Genomic DNA, 13,969 nt, shown 5'->3' with positions numbered 1-13,969 from the left:
CGCTTTTTTACCACTCTGTGCTGGATGTTGGGTCCCAAGGGAACTTCTGGACGAGTGAGAATTTTCTGCTATCAAAATTTGGTTTCGGAGACTTTTGGCAGCCTACAGATGCAACCATTCAAAATGCGCGGGTGATACTGCATTATTTTGCGGTACGCTGTACGCAGTCTACCGCAAGCTACCGGTAAATACCGCGAGTTGCCGTAAATTCTCCTATAATACGACAAGCAAAATAATAGTATCCGGAATTTCCGCAAGGTGGAGCTAATAAAGCTCAACCTCTCATGTTTGAGCTGTGGCCATCAAAGTCTTTAACGAAGATATTACTAATAGTATTAATAATGAATGACCTTGGACAAGCTGTAAGTGTAAACTCAAAGTATTGCCCTGGTCAACATTCTTTTTTTCATTGACCGTCTTTGTAAAAGTAACACCACAGCATTTCGCAATCACGCATTTGTTTCCAATCATGCAAAGTACAGTAATTTTTGAGAATCGATTCACCATGCCTTTCACATGCTCATAAAAGAGATTGATTTAGGAACATAAACATATTACCGTATGAAAACTGTACTGTATACAGTATGTATATGTATATTTAATGTCTTAACTGTGCCCGTTTAAGTATTGAATATTCATATCTAATTTTACCACTGAAGGGAAATCTTAGTAGCTGAGGATAAAAAGAATAGGAGCATACTGCAACGCGTGTGAAGGCCATAAACGATATTAATTTTGGAACATAAACATACAGTATATGGCTGGTCTCGGTACTTTAAAGAAAACATACACGAAACATGGTTTCATTATGACCAGAATCGGTCTTGAGATATTTTTAACTTGATTTACAGTATTTGAGAGGTATGTCTTAACACCGATACTACAGTGCTTAAGTACTGCTCACGTATATGTTTCTAGGTTTATATTATACATTTCATACGGTCAAATTACTTTTGAGCAACTAATAAGAAGCGCGAAACGGTATGCGTTTTAGTTTTGTTTTGTGCTGGGACCCGTGGATTGATTAGAGATATCAAGTACATACAAGTCATTTTTTAAATGTTGTAGTTCGTCTTGAAAAAATGTTACGAGTACATCATCCATCAACAATTACACAGGTTCTGTTTTCATATTGCGGATTTTGGTTACGTAATATTATTTTCTAGATTTCACGTTGTGAATATATGATTTGGGCAAACAGAGCTGCAAAGAAGTACATTATGGGTTGTTGTTGTTTTTTTTGCAGTTTTATCTAGAACAAGCGATGCTTAAACCTTTGTCTGATTCTTGTGAAACTATCCACACGACAGTTACAGTACCTAGGAGTTGACTTCAGTGATGTCACTGATGGGATGTTTCTAAAAATCCATCCTCTGTAAAACGTCTTCTCTAGTTTTCCTGCATATGTATTCGCTAATGAAGCTGCGTGTTCTGAGCCTGGATCTCTACATTTCTGTATGAACCAGCTTAGAGGGCTAAAGACAGCTTGTGTTTAAATTGAGTGTAAGGCAATTTATGTTTCTAAAGTCATGGTCAGCATTTATTATTGTACTGTGCTGTAAACTTGTTCTGTGCCTAGTCACATTATTTTATAGCGTTTTTATAGTGTTATCAAATCCGGTGGTGCTGTGTGTTAGTTTCCTGACTCCCATGTCACATGGTCTGTGATTGAAACCTGTGAAACCGGTTTAATTCGTCACAGCCAGCACTCCGGCAGAGAGGGGGTTGTACTCGTAAAGTAGAAGCAGGCGAGATTTCCAGCGAAAGACACCTCCCCCCCACCCTCATACGATTCGCATTGTAATTACACATTGTAATTGTATTACACATTGTACACATGCTTAAAAGAGAAGAGAGAAAACGCAAGCCTTCTTCAGGTGTGAGGGTCTTCTGCTCAGAATGAAACGCTAAAATGTAATGTAGGCTCTGAATGGGTTCAATTATGATTTGGGCTTGATTAAGGTCACTGCCTTTCATCTAAAACCCTACTTGAATCCTTCGAAACTAAAAATCAGTGTTTGTGAGTTCTAAATAAAGAGGTATCCAGGTAACAGTGAAACGGGCGGACAGTCTGGGGAGATCGCCCGTTTTCCATGTAAATAGTTCCCTGGTTCCGCACCCCTTGGTGTTTCTCTCGCTCTCTCTCGGGTCACCTGATCATTAGCTCAAAAGATTTCAGTGCTTTGTGTATATTCTAATGGTAGTGGGGGCAGGGTGTGTGCGAACAGGTTTGGTTGAAATTGCATTGGAGATCTATGTTCTTCACACCTGAAACATTTCCTCTGAAAGCATTTTCTTCGCAGTTTAACCGATCTTGTTACAGCATGTTACAGTTTACTATTATTAACCATATTAATTTTAAGTGCTTAATGCCATTTTTTGACCAGGCACGAATATTCTTAAGTCCATATCTTCGCAAGTGAATCAGTGCGAATTGCAATACTAATTAAATTAAAACTACTAACTACTAACTAATACTAATTAAAACAAACCAGAAACGTGTTGTTCTGTCTAATGACATTACAAGTGGAAAGATTACAGATTTTAATCGTCTTTAATTTTGTTACGTTATACATTTTAGAAACGTTTCATCCATACAAACACCACAAAACTATTTTCGATTGTATTTCTGAATAGTATGTTACACTTACAGATGCAGCCATTCAAAGTGCGCGTTACAGACACGTACCGCAGGTGACGTCGCTCAGTATGACGCAAGATGACGCGGGGCACCGCAGTACGTGATTGGTTGACCGACAGGGGCACTCGTGGTCCGTTGGTCTGTCGTAGAAAGACAGTAAACGTCTTTGCTGTGCCCGTTGTAGGTATTGAATTTTACCACTGAAGGGAAATCTTAGTAGCTGAGCATAAAAAGAATAGGAGCATACTGTAACGCGTGTGAAGGTCATAAACGATATTAATTTTGGAACATAAACATACAGTGTATAGCTGGTCTTGGTACTTTAAAGAAAAAAATACACACCAGTATTCCATTTCTCCCTAAACATTTTAAGCTTCGAAGTCTTTAACTAACGCGATACCGGAGTCAACAAGCATACTTTTAGAATTTGATTAAAAGGGAATATAATATGGAATCGCGTATCTAAAGAATTTAATAATGGTATTCGTGTGCTGCGACAGGGCTGTGTAGGGCTGTTTCGCCTGCCTGTTCATGTGAGCTGTCTTGTAGACGTGACTACCAGCTGACAGGTTGTGTTTTCGAATCCAGCTGGTGCTGGTCTTTTCTTTTAACAAACATTTCTTCGAAAAAATAGAATAGCGATATTATGGACAATCAATTGACTTTTATATTTCAAAATATCGCAACATGATCGATATTTGCGATATTTTGAACATATCTTCCCTTCTGACAGCGGTGCCTGCTTCTATTGTGTGTGTGTGTGCAACAGAGTAAATTTTTAATAGCGTTTTAAGCGAATAGGTAATTAGATTGCTCGTAAACCTAATCGCTTTTTCTACATAAACACAGCATGATTACTCTCTGAAAATGCTTTTCCTTTATTTTTAAAGTAGGCTCAGATTTCAACTATAGATCGTATTATTATAAACTTTCTTGGAAAAATGTATTTTATGTAAACCATGTTTGCTATTAATTCATTTAGGGCTAAAATACGTTCATTGTCTTCCAATCGAGTCGAGTTGACATTGGAAGCCTGCCACACCCGGACTGTTAAACCAACGCATTAGCACGTCAAAGCCCATTGAGGGTATTGAGCCAGTATTGGCTTTAGTATTCCCCCCCTCTCCCCTCAATTCAATTCAATTCAAGGTGTTTTATTTGCATGACAGATGGGTACAAGCAGTGTTGGGTATGTATATTGTAACGCTTACGGCAGACAGGCACTGTGTAACAGCCGGCGCACCAGAGCAGCGCACCGAGGGAGCGTCTGCATTTATAACTTGGTTTTTAAAATTAGTCAAGCAATATGAAGCATCTTCTTTTACTTTTGAGTCCCTTAAATACATTGAACACAGCTTTCTCACCACTTAAGATTGCTCTTGATACCATCCTTACACAAAGCAGAAGGGAGATTTTAGTGCCTGAGCATAAAAAGAATAGGAGCATACTGCAACGCGTGTGAAGTCCATAAACGATATTAATTTTGGAACTTAAACGTTCAGTATATGGCTGGTCTCGGTACTTTAAAGAAAACATACACACCAGTATTCCATTTCTCCCTAAACATTTTAAGCATCGAAGTCTTTAAGTAACGCGATACCGGAGTCAACAAGCATACTTTTAGAATTTGATTAAAAGGGAATATAATATGGAATCGCGTATCTCAAGAAATTAATATGCAATAACTGAGTCAAGGGACTCAGAGGATCCAAGGCTAGACTGAGTATAATAGGCTTCGGGCTTCTATTGTGACATCTACTGTAAATTACAGAAATGTTAAAAGTAAACAAAATAAAGTAACTAAAATGTGGTCTAAAATCACCCCTTTAGACACCCCTTTTACTTCACTGGTGTCAGATATGAAAGGCAATAGTCTCCCGTTCTGTCTGCTGTGTGTTGCAGCAGAGGGACTCCCTGCCGCTGAAAGGGGCAGAGTAACTTGCATGCCCTCTAGTACAGTTTACACATGCACGACTTTAAAAGCTAGCAAGACAGGTTTCGATTCACATTAGCTGGCGAGCCTTGTTAAAAAAACGAATGATAATGTAACATGCCACTGTTCATGAACAAAGTTATACTGAGATTTCCTAAGATACGCGATTAAAAAATAAATAAATAAAAATTTGAATCTCCCGCGGAACACATTCCATAAGAATCAGTGGTTTTACAGTATATATCGCCTTTAAAGGTGGCTTCTCAAAACGCTTTACGGGATAAAAACAACCAGAACAGCAGCAACAACAATATTGTATTTCGTTGCACTTTGAAAACCAAGTAATAACTTAACTATACAGTACGTGCAAACGTTTCGTATGTTGCTGTCGTGAATGTCTGCGTACCCATAAGTATCTTATTTGCCTTGAGTCTGTCTACAGTATCTCTGTCCCACTACCCCCATCTCTCCCTCAATTCAATTCAAGGTGTTTTATTTGCATGACAGATGGGTACAATTCTTGTTGGGAATGTATACTTTGATATTTACACCCGGCGCGGCACCGAGGGAGCGTCTGCATTTATAACTTGGTTTTTAAAATTAGTCAAGCAATATGAAGCATCTTCTTTTACATTTGAGTCCCTTAAATACATTGAACACAGCTTTCTCACCACTTAAGATTGCTCTTGATACCATCCTTACACAAAGCAGAAGGGAGATTTTAGTGCCTGAGCATAAAAAGAATAGGAGCATACTGCAACGCGTGTGAAGTCCATAAACGATATTAATTTTGGAACTTAAACGTTCAGTATATGGCTGGTCTCGGTACTTTAAAGAAAACATACACACCAGTATTCCATTTCTCCCTAAACATTTTAAGCATCGAAGTCTTTAAGTAACGCGATACCGGAGTCAACAAGCATACTTTTAGAATTTGATTAAAAGGGAATATAATATGGAATCGCGTATCTCAAGAAATTAATATGCAATAACTGAGTCAAGGGACTCAGAGGATCCAAGGCTAGACTGAGTATAATAGGCTTCGGGCTTCTATTGTGACATCTACTGTAAATTACAGAAATGTTAAAAGTAAACAAAATAAAGTAACTAAAATGTGGTCTAAAATCACCCCTTTAGACACCCCTTTTACTTCACTGGTGTCAGATATGAAAGGCAATAGTCTCCCGTTCTGTCTGCTGTGTGTTGCAGCAGAGGGACTCCCTGCCGCTGAAAGGGGCAGAGTAACTTGCATGCCCTCTAGTACAGTTTACACATGCACGACTTTAAAAGCTAGCAAGACAGGTTTCGATTCACATTAGCTGGCGAGCCTTGTTAAAAAAACGAATGATAATGTAACATGCCACTGTTCATGAACAAAGTTATACTGAGATTTCCTAAGATACGCGATTAAAAAATAAATAAATAAAAATTTGAATCTCCTGCGGAGCACATTCCATAAGAATCAGTGGTTTTACAGTATATATCGCCTTTAAAGGTGGCTTCTCAAAACGCTTTACGGGATAAAAACAACCAGAACAGCAGCAACAACAATATTGTATTTCGTTGCACTTTGAAAACCAAGTAATAACTTAACTATACAGTACGTGCAAACGTTTCGTATGTTGCTGTCGTGAATGCCTGCGTACCCATAAGTATCTTATTTGCCTTGAGTCTGTCTACAGTATCTCTGTCCCACTACCCCCATCTCTCCCTCAATTCAATTCAAGGTGTTTTATTTGTTTGACAGATGGGTACAATTCTTGTTGGGAATGTATACTTTGATATTTACACCCGGCGCGGCACCGAGGGAGCGTCTGCATTTATAACTTGGTTTTTAAAATTAGTCACGCAATATGAAGCATCTTCTTTTACTTCTGAGTCCCTTAAATACATTGAACACAGCTTTCTCACCATCCTTACACAAAGCAGAAACTGTCCGATGACTCACAGTACAAGTGGAAAGATTACAGATTTTAATCGTCTTTAATTTTGTCTTTAATTTTGCCTGTGGAGTGTATCTTATTAAGCTCTAAATTGCATTTTGAGCGCGGTTTTTTACTTTTTTTTAATTGCATTTTGGGCGCGGACAGCACATACAAGGGTTAATGAACTGCGCCAAGAAATTTAAAATAGTATTCTTTAGGTGTGAGGGTAGGAGTGGACCGCAGCAGGCATAATCAGCAAACCAGGAAAACAAAGAACAGGACAGGTGAGATGTGTATCCAGAAAGCGAGTGATCAGAAAAAGGAAATGGAAAACGCAGAAAAAGAAAACGCTTTACAGGATAAAAACAATAACAACAGTAGTGGCTGGGCAAACGATTTTTTTTATCGAAATACAAATTGAGATACTGTACTGTATAATGATGTGCATGAACAAAGGTATACTGCAATTTTCCTTAGATACGCGATTAATGCTTCGTAGGAGGAGGCGGTCTTTTCCTCTTGTCTAACAGTTTGTCCACAAACAAAACATTCCTGTTAGACAAAAGGAATTGAAAAAAAACAATTTTGTCAATGAAAACCGGTGTGTGTGTCTCTCCCTGCTGTATGTTCCTCTCACAAACTGCTGAATGAATAAAATAATTTTATTGAAAATGCGTTTGCGATTGTCTGGTATTTAATCTGGTCCCTTTTAACTGTTTTTCGATCTACTGTATTGCTTTGAGATGCCACTTTTAAAGGCGATATGTAAAATAAAGTTTTTTTTATTATTGTTATAGAGAAACATGATCAGATTTTCCCTGGTTCAGAAAAAAGATCTAAAGTGCTACACATAACTTTCTTAATTCGATGTATTTAAAGCAGTGAACTACTGTAGGTGTCACATAACATTCAGAAATACAATCACGTATTTGACAAATAAAAACGATTATAATCTAATCCTTCCACGTTTGATCCCAAAATCCCAAGAAATATAAATCTTGACGGGTAGAAAGCTATGCTGAAAGTTTATTAAGATGCTTAGAAGACAAAGATACTGTATCAATTTATGTTGCATTAGCCTGATTATGATTAAAAAACACATATAATTAAACACGCGTTTGCGATTTAAATCAGAACACGATTTAAATCAATATCGATTCCATATTATATTAGCAGAAAAGCTTAAAACTACCACTTTTTCACACGCTATTTCACATGCTAGTTAAATACTTCGATGCTTAAAATCGTTAGGGAGAAATGGAATACCGGTGTGTATTTTTCCTTTAAAGTGCCGAATCCTGGAATCTGACTGGCTGACACCCCTCTGAAGTGGTTCCATAAAATCTGGTATACGGAAAAGAAAGCGTTGATAAATACAAGTGTCTTTTAATACACTCTTTGCTGTGCTCTTGAGGATCCTTGTGATATTTTAAGCTCTAGTTGAATGATAAGTGTCGCATTTTAAATCATTTTCGTAGTTAGAAATTATGAAACGCCCTGTTAAAAGCAAGGAAGTTTTTATGCCCGTTGAAGTAAAACAAAATGCCTGACAAAGTATGGCTTGGACAGATTCCAAGTGCTTGTACAAATGTGCTAAAGAAATTATACTTTGAGTATACAGCTTGTCTAAAGTCATCCATTATTAATACTATTAGTAATATCTTCAGTAAAGGCTTTGATGCATAAATATTTATGATAAAGGTAGGCTGTGTACTTTTGTCCAACTGAGCAATCTTGCTTTCATAAAATATACCAACATTTTAATGACTGATGATTAACATGCTGTAATACACAGTTCAAAATTAAAGGCTCAAATGCTGTACATGAGAGGTTAAGCTCCCCCTGGCGGTTTTACAAGGCGACGCCGGATAGTTAACCACGTGACACCACGTTAACTGCGTCATACCGCGTGATACTGTGACACGCCCACCGGGGTATGCCGCGAAATACCTCACGCATTTTGAATGGCTGCATCTGTAGTTCACTGTTTTAAATACATCTAATTAAGAAAGTTAGGTGTTAGCATAAACTATTAGCAATCAATAATATTAAATTAAAGTTAAATACAAAACTAAAGAAAAAATAGGGTTAAATATAATTCAAAATATTTTGCTAACAATGTTAACTGTTTATGAATAATAAAATGTATTAACTAAGGAGTAGGATGGCACAGTTGTTAGTATGTTTTTTGTTTTGTTTCTTTTTCATAAATACAACAGTAGTACCTGATGTCTGAAGTGGAAATCTAATAAGTAAATTGATTCTTAAAAATGTAGAGAGCTTTGAAAAAAATATATTGGTGCTTTTAGATAATATATTTCAAGGATGTAACTGCTGTGCTACAGTACGTGCAGAATTTTAGAAATCAGTTTGTCAACAAAGTACACTGTTTAGGTTAGTTTAGAAGACAATGTACCAAAACAATATATGCTGTCTGGGTCATTAGAATTAGCTGAAAGTAACTGATAAGCTTTGAATAACAAATCTAGTTTTTCTTCTCTCGCTCTATGATGTAATCTGTTTTCTCTTAGAGAAAGGGGAAGTTTTAGAAGGGACCAAGTGCTGAACTTTTTTACAGCGCAACGTCTTATAAAAACCCTGTACTGCTTGTAACAAATTGAGTCTCTGGTTGCACTTTGCGAAGTGGCAGCAGGGCTCCCAATATTGCAATATTGAAATAAAGACCTTACTCAGGTGAGAACTCTTTCTTGTGGCTTCCTTGATAGTTATATTTCCATGACAATTTGGGGGCTCGTCCGGGATCACAAACCTGAGCGCGAACGGCTGCTGAAACTCCATCCGGACCCGGACAATTTTAGCAAATTGGACGAACCTCGGAGGATAAACTGTTTATCCTTCCAGAGACGCGTCTGGAGAATTGGCAGTTGTCTGTAAGTAAGTAAGTGATCCTTTAAAATTAATAGTTTGAGAAGCGAGCCACAGGGGTGGTCTCACGCGGGTTTGATGAGTCCAGGACTCATATAAAGAACTTATCTTAACACAGACGTGTGGTTTTTGCTCTGCGGAGTAGTTAATGTGATAAGGTTCTAAGTAAGGCACCGATCGGTAAAAATGGGAAATTAAAATTCAGAGACGAAAATGGGACCGAGCAGTCCAGCAAAAGTACATGTACGACAAATTCAGAGAAACAATTATAGCCTGGGTTAGAGTAAAAAAAAAAATTATGTTCATGAACTGTAAAGCTAGGGTAATAGGTGTAAGGGAACTTGCACATAATTTATATATGATAATTATGGGCCCATAACTATGAAGTATATAACTATAACTATAACTATCTTTGTAAGTGAATCAGAATCGACAGAGGAAAGTTGAATTAGGAAAAAGAAGTTTCCTGAAGAAGGGGAAACTTAGAAGAGAAGGAGAAGAAAGGAAAGAAATTGAATTGGAAAACTTATGGAATGGAAAGAGGAATCACAGAAATAATGGGAAGCTTCAAAAAAGACTAGTCTTGAAAGTAAAGAACAGCAAGCTGCAGCTAAAGTCATGGCCATGCGTACTAAAAAGAAAAAGTCTCCACCGAAATTAGAAAGCGGTCCGGAGCCAAAGCCTTTTCACTTGTTTGTGAAATGCCAATGTGCACTTTTCCAGGTCCAGAAGGAACTCCAGCATATGTACATTGACATTGGTCTCCTAGTGAATTATTTGCATTAGTTAAGTCTTTTCCTAAATTGCCTGATGACCGTAAAGAATTTAGAAGAAAGGCAAGCCTTGTTCTCGATTGTCTTAAGCCTAATTACAGTGACATAACCTTGTTGCTAGATCATATTGTTCCTAAAGGTTTACAACGTCCTCTAAAAAGGAGGAGGCAGATTGGCGGATACATGACCCAAATGATGAAGAAGTATCCATCTAAATTAAACCACACGGACATGGAGAGGAAAAGATAGGCGGACGCTTCTAAAAAGAGGTAAGGACTCCTCTTTTCTAAAAAGTCCCTTGTCCTCTCCATGTTGCTGTGGTGGGTTCAGGGTTTTCCTGAAGCTGAAGCAAGTACAACAGAAAAAATGAGTTAATGGTGTATGTGTTTTAGATGCCTGTTTTGTGAAGGTGGGGTAGAAAAAGAGGGATTGCTGAAGGAGTAGCGTCTCGCCCTGCCCGTGCGAAAAAATCCAGGTGTTGCATCCTGGTACACGACTGCAGTACGGCTGAAGGTAGTAACTAGAACTGTACTCGCAGAAGAGCCGAAAATGGTAACTCGATTCAACTGTGTATTTAAAGCCAGGATTTGGAACCTGGTCCGTGTTCCCGAATTGTGATAGTTCGTCAGTTTGTCTCGACTGGGGGATTCCGCGGGGCGCGTGGGAGACGTGAAAATGGTTTGGTGTGAAGAAAAAAAGTTTGATTAATCCAAAGTGAAACTTAAAAGAAATATTGACTGTCAGACGGAATTTAGGCTGAACAGGAATGTAGAAAAGTGTATGAACATTTGGATAAAAATAAACAATAGTTAGAGGAATATTTGAGAATTCAACAGAATATCATAGATGAGACGCAAAAATCCCTGATGGAAAAGCTAAAAGCAATGGCTGAACGAAAGGAAGTTATATATGCAGAAAAAGAAAAAGCAAAAGAAGAAATAGAATGCCTTGAGAGAGAATCTGGGAGAAGGGTGGGAATCAGTGTGGAGATTTTTGAAAGAGCATTACCCACCGAAAACTGATTAGAGAAAAGTAACAGCATGTCAGCAGAAGGAAGTGAGGATGTTTTCAGATTTTACAGAAAGGTTTATAGCTTTATGGATAGTATACTCGGGGTTAGCCGATGAAAAGGAAGTGAATGAAGATACTTCCACAGTAATAAAACAAATTTACTTGAGTGTGTTAAACCTGATGTTGCCAAGAATGTACAACTATGCTTTCCTGATATTACGGACAGCGGAGAGAGATTTGATTTAATAACTCGCGAAGCATGCATGCAGAAGTGCGAGCGCTGCAAATGGGAGGTAAAAAGACTCCCAAGGAGGAGAAAAGGGAGCCGCCAGTTTGTCGAAATTATTGTGCGACTTTCATGTTATACCGAGATATAAAACCCCAAAGACAAAACTACTAATAAGCTGGTGTGCAGTTACTAAAAAAAAGGTGTTTTTTGGAGAAATTGGAAGAAAGAGGCTTGAATTCACAATTAAAGAACATGTCAGAAGCTGAAACGAGAGCCGTGCGTGAACTAAAAGTTTTAATCTAGTAAACCCCTCTGTAGCCTTCCTAAATTTATCTCAGGATTGAAATAAAAGTGAAATAATCTTACAGTGTGCAGTAACTGGGGGACACAGGAGCACAGCTGTCCTACTTTTAGACTAAAACAGCATAAAAATGTGATATAAAGTTTTCTAACGGGTAACAGGAGGCTACAGGAGAAGGGGTGCAAGGGTTGTGTTTAAAGCAAATATAAGCTGTCACAGTCTGCTTGGGTAAAGATGTACAGTTTCAACTACTGATGTGGGTGGGGGACACCCCAGACCTATTTTAGGCCCAGACTGCAGCATTTTATAAGGAATTACTGCATGAAATAGCATTTATGTAAACTAACTTAATAGAGTTATGTGATATTGTGATTGTTTTACCTAATGAGGGAATCCATAAGGCCGGGCTACTCCAAGTACTGGATCTTGAAAAAAAAGGAGTATAAAACCAACTACATGATAAAGCCAGGGTGAATGCCTTCTCAGAACGAGCTTGTCTAGTGACGTATTGGTTTAAGGGGGGTAGTGCAGTCTAAAGACAAAATTGCCTTGACCCCTGCAGCAGAAACCGGTTTTGATGTTTTGAGACAAGCTTTCTTGCAGGCACTGGCCCTGGACTGGATTCCCTCAGACGGATCATCTGTATGTAATCTGTATGTAAGTGAAAGAAATGGGTTGTGAGCTGCTGTGCTGGTGCAGGAGCATGGAGATAGGCATCGTCTGGTGGGTTATTATTATTCAGGACCCCTTGATGCGGTGGCCAAGGGGCCGTGTTTATGTGTTGTGCAGGCTACCTGCCTGGCTGTATAAACTGTGAATAATCTGGTGTAGAACTAGCAGACCGAATGAAAATATTTAATTGAAACTTGTAAATATGCTAAATGGAAACTTGTAGCAATTTATATAGACTGTATATATACATTTGGTGGATGCCACAATTTTGGATGGCAGTGAAGGAATAGGGATTTCCCCAACATGGCAGGGACTCCAGTTAAGAATGCTGGGTTTGTCTCTGAACTGTTAGAAGCTTTGCAGCTGCTTATTGAAGTAGCTGTGGTAAAGTGTAAATCACATAATAAAGAAATGTTTCCAGTAACTCGAGGGAACAACTTTGCAGATGCAGCTGTCAGGTGAGCAGTCCTGGTAGAGCAGGAGTCTGAGACCCCTGTGAGACCTCTGTTGGTGAAAAGGGGACAGCTACAGGATATTCAGGCTGAGGCCTCTAAAGCAGAGAAAAGGACATGGTTAGAAAAGAGTGTGGTGCTTCATGATGATTGGGTGTGGTGCTGCCAGCACACTGGACGCCCTGCATGCCTTCACAGCCTAATGCCCTTTGTAGCTCGACAAATGCACTCTGTCGGACACCTGGGTGTGAGAAATGGTGTGCTGGTTACCCAAACCTGGGTGGGGACCGTGTTTGAAGCAGTAGCCACTTATGTGGTATCTCAATGTGATGCTTATCAAAGGAACTCAGCTACAGTTCAGGTGCGGGTGCTACAGCTCAAAAGGCCTGCTCCTGAGGAACCTTTCATGCACTGGCAAATTGACAATTGTCAAGAGAAACCTGGGCTCTTATAATCTGTTTTCCCAGTGGGTTGCTGCCACTGCCTCTGTGTCTACCAAACACTTGATAACAGAGATAAGCCCTCGGTGGGCACTGCCCTACCGCTTGTATTATGATCAAGGGACAGGCTGTGGCTGGATTATTCGGGGTGAGATGGACTGAGATCACCCTCAGTCTGCTGGAACAGTGGAATGAAGGAACAGAACTCTAAAAGATCGACTAGACATCAGACTGAAGGAGCGCCATGGGATGCGGGCTGGATCAAACAGAACTGTGTAATAGAGCCTGTTTGATATCATCACAGGCCAATCAACGAAACTTCCTGGAGGGACGAATTTGGCTAATGGATTGTTGAATTTGCTAATTCTCTATTGTAGTATTGTAGGTTTTTTTGTAGGTTGTTAATTGAAGTGGTGCACGGGGCTGGTGAACAGGTGCTGGACACTTGGAGACCTCCAGTAGAGGGAAGACACGACCTGATACCTGGCGAGTGGGTGTGGTGAGGAAGATATACCCTGCCTGATGTTGCAACCCTGCTGGGAAGGACCATATCAAGTGCAACTGACTACCGACTCTGCCATCTGAGTGACAGGATGAGATCGCTGGATCTACGCATTGCGCCGACACCGAACCACTGCACCAGAGACTGAGTGAACATTAATTATTATATTGTCACTGTTTCTGTGTTTGTTGAGCTTCCTGAGGG

The sequence above is a fragment of the Atractosteus spatula genome, unplaced genomic scaffold (assembly GCF_055471065.1).
Source record: "Atractosteus spatula isolate fAtrSpa1 unplaced genomic scaffold, fAtrSpa1.hap1 Scaffold_81, whole genome shotgun sequence".
Lineage (NCBI taxonomy): Eukaryota > Metazoa > Chordata > Actinopteri > Semionotiformes > Lepisosteidae > Atractosteus > Atractosteus spatula.
This window is presented reverse-complemented; position numbering follows the sequence as displayed.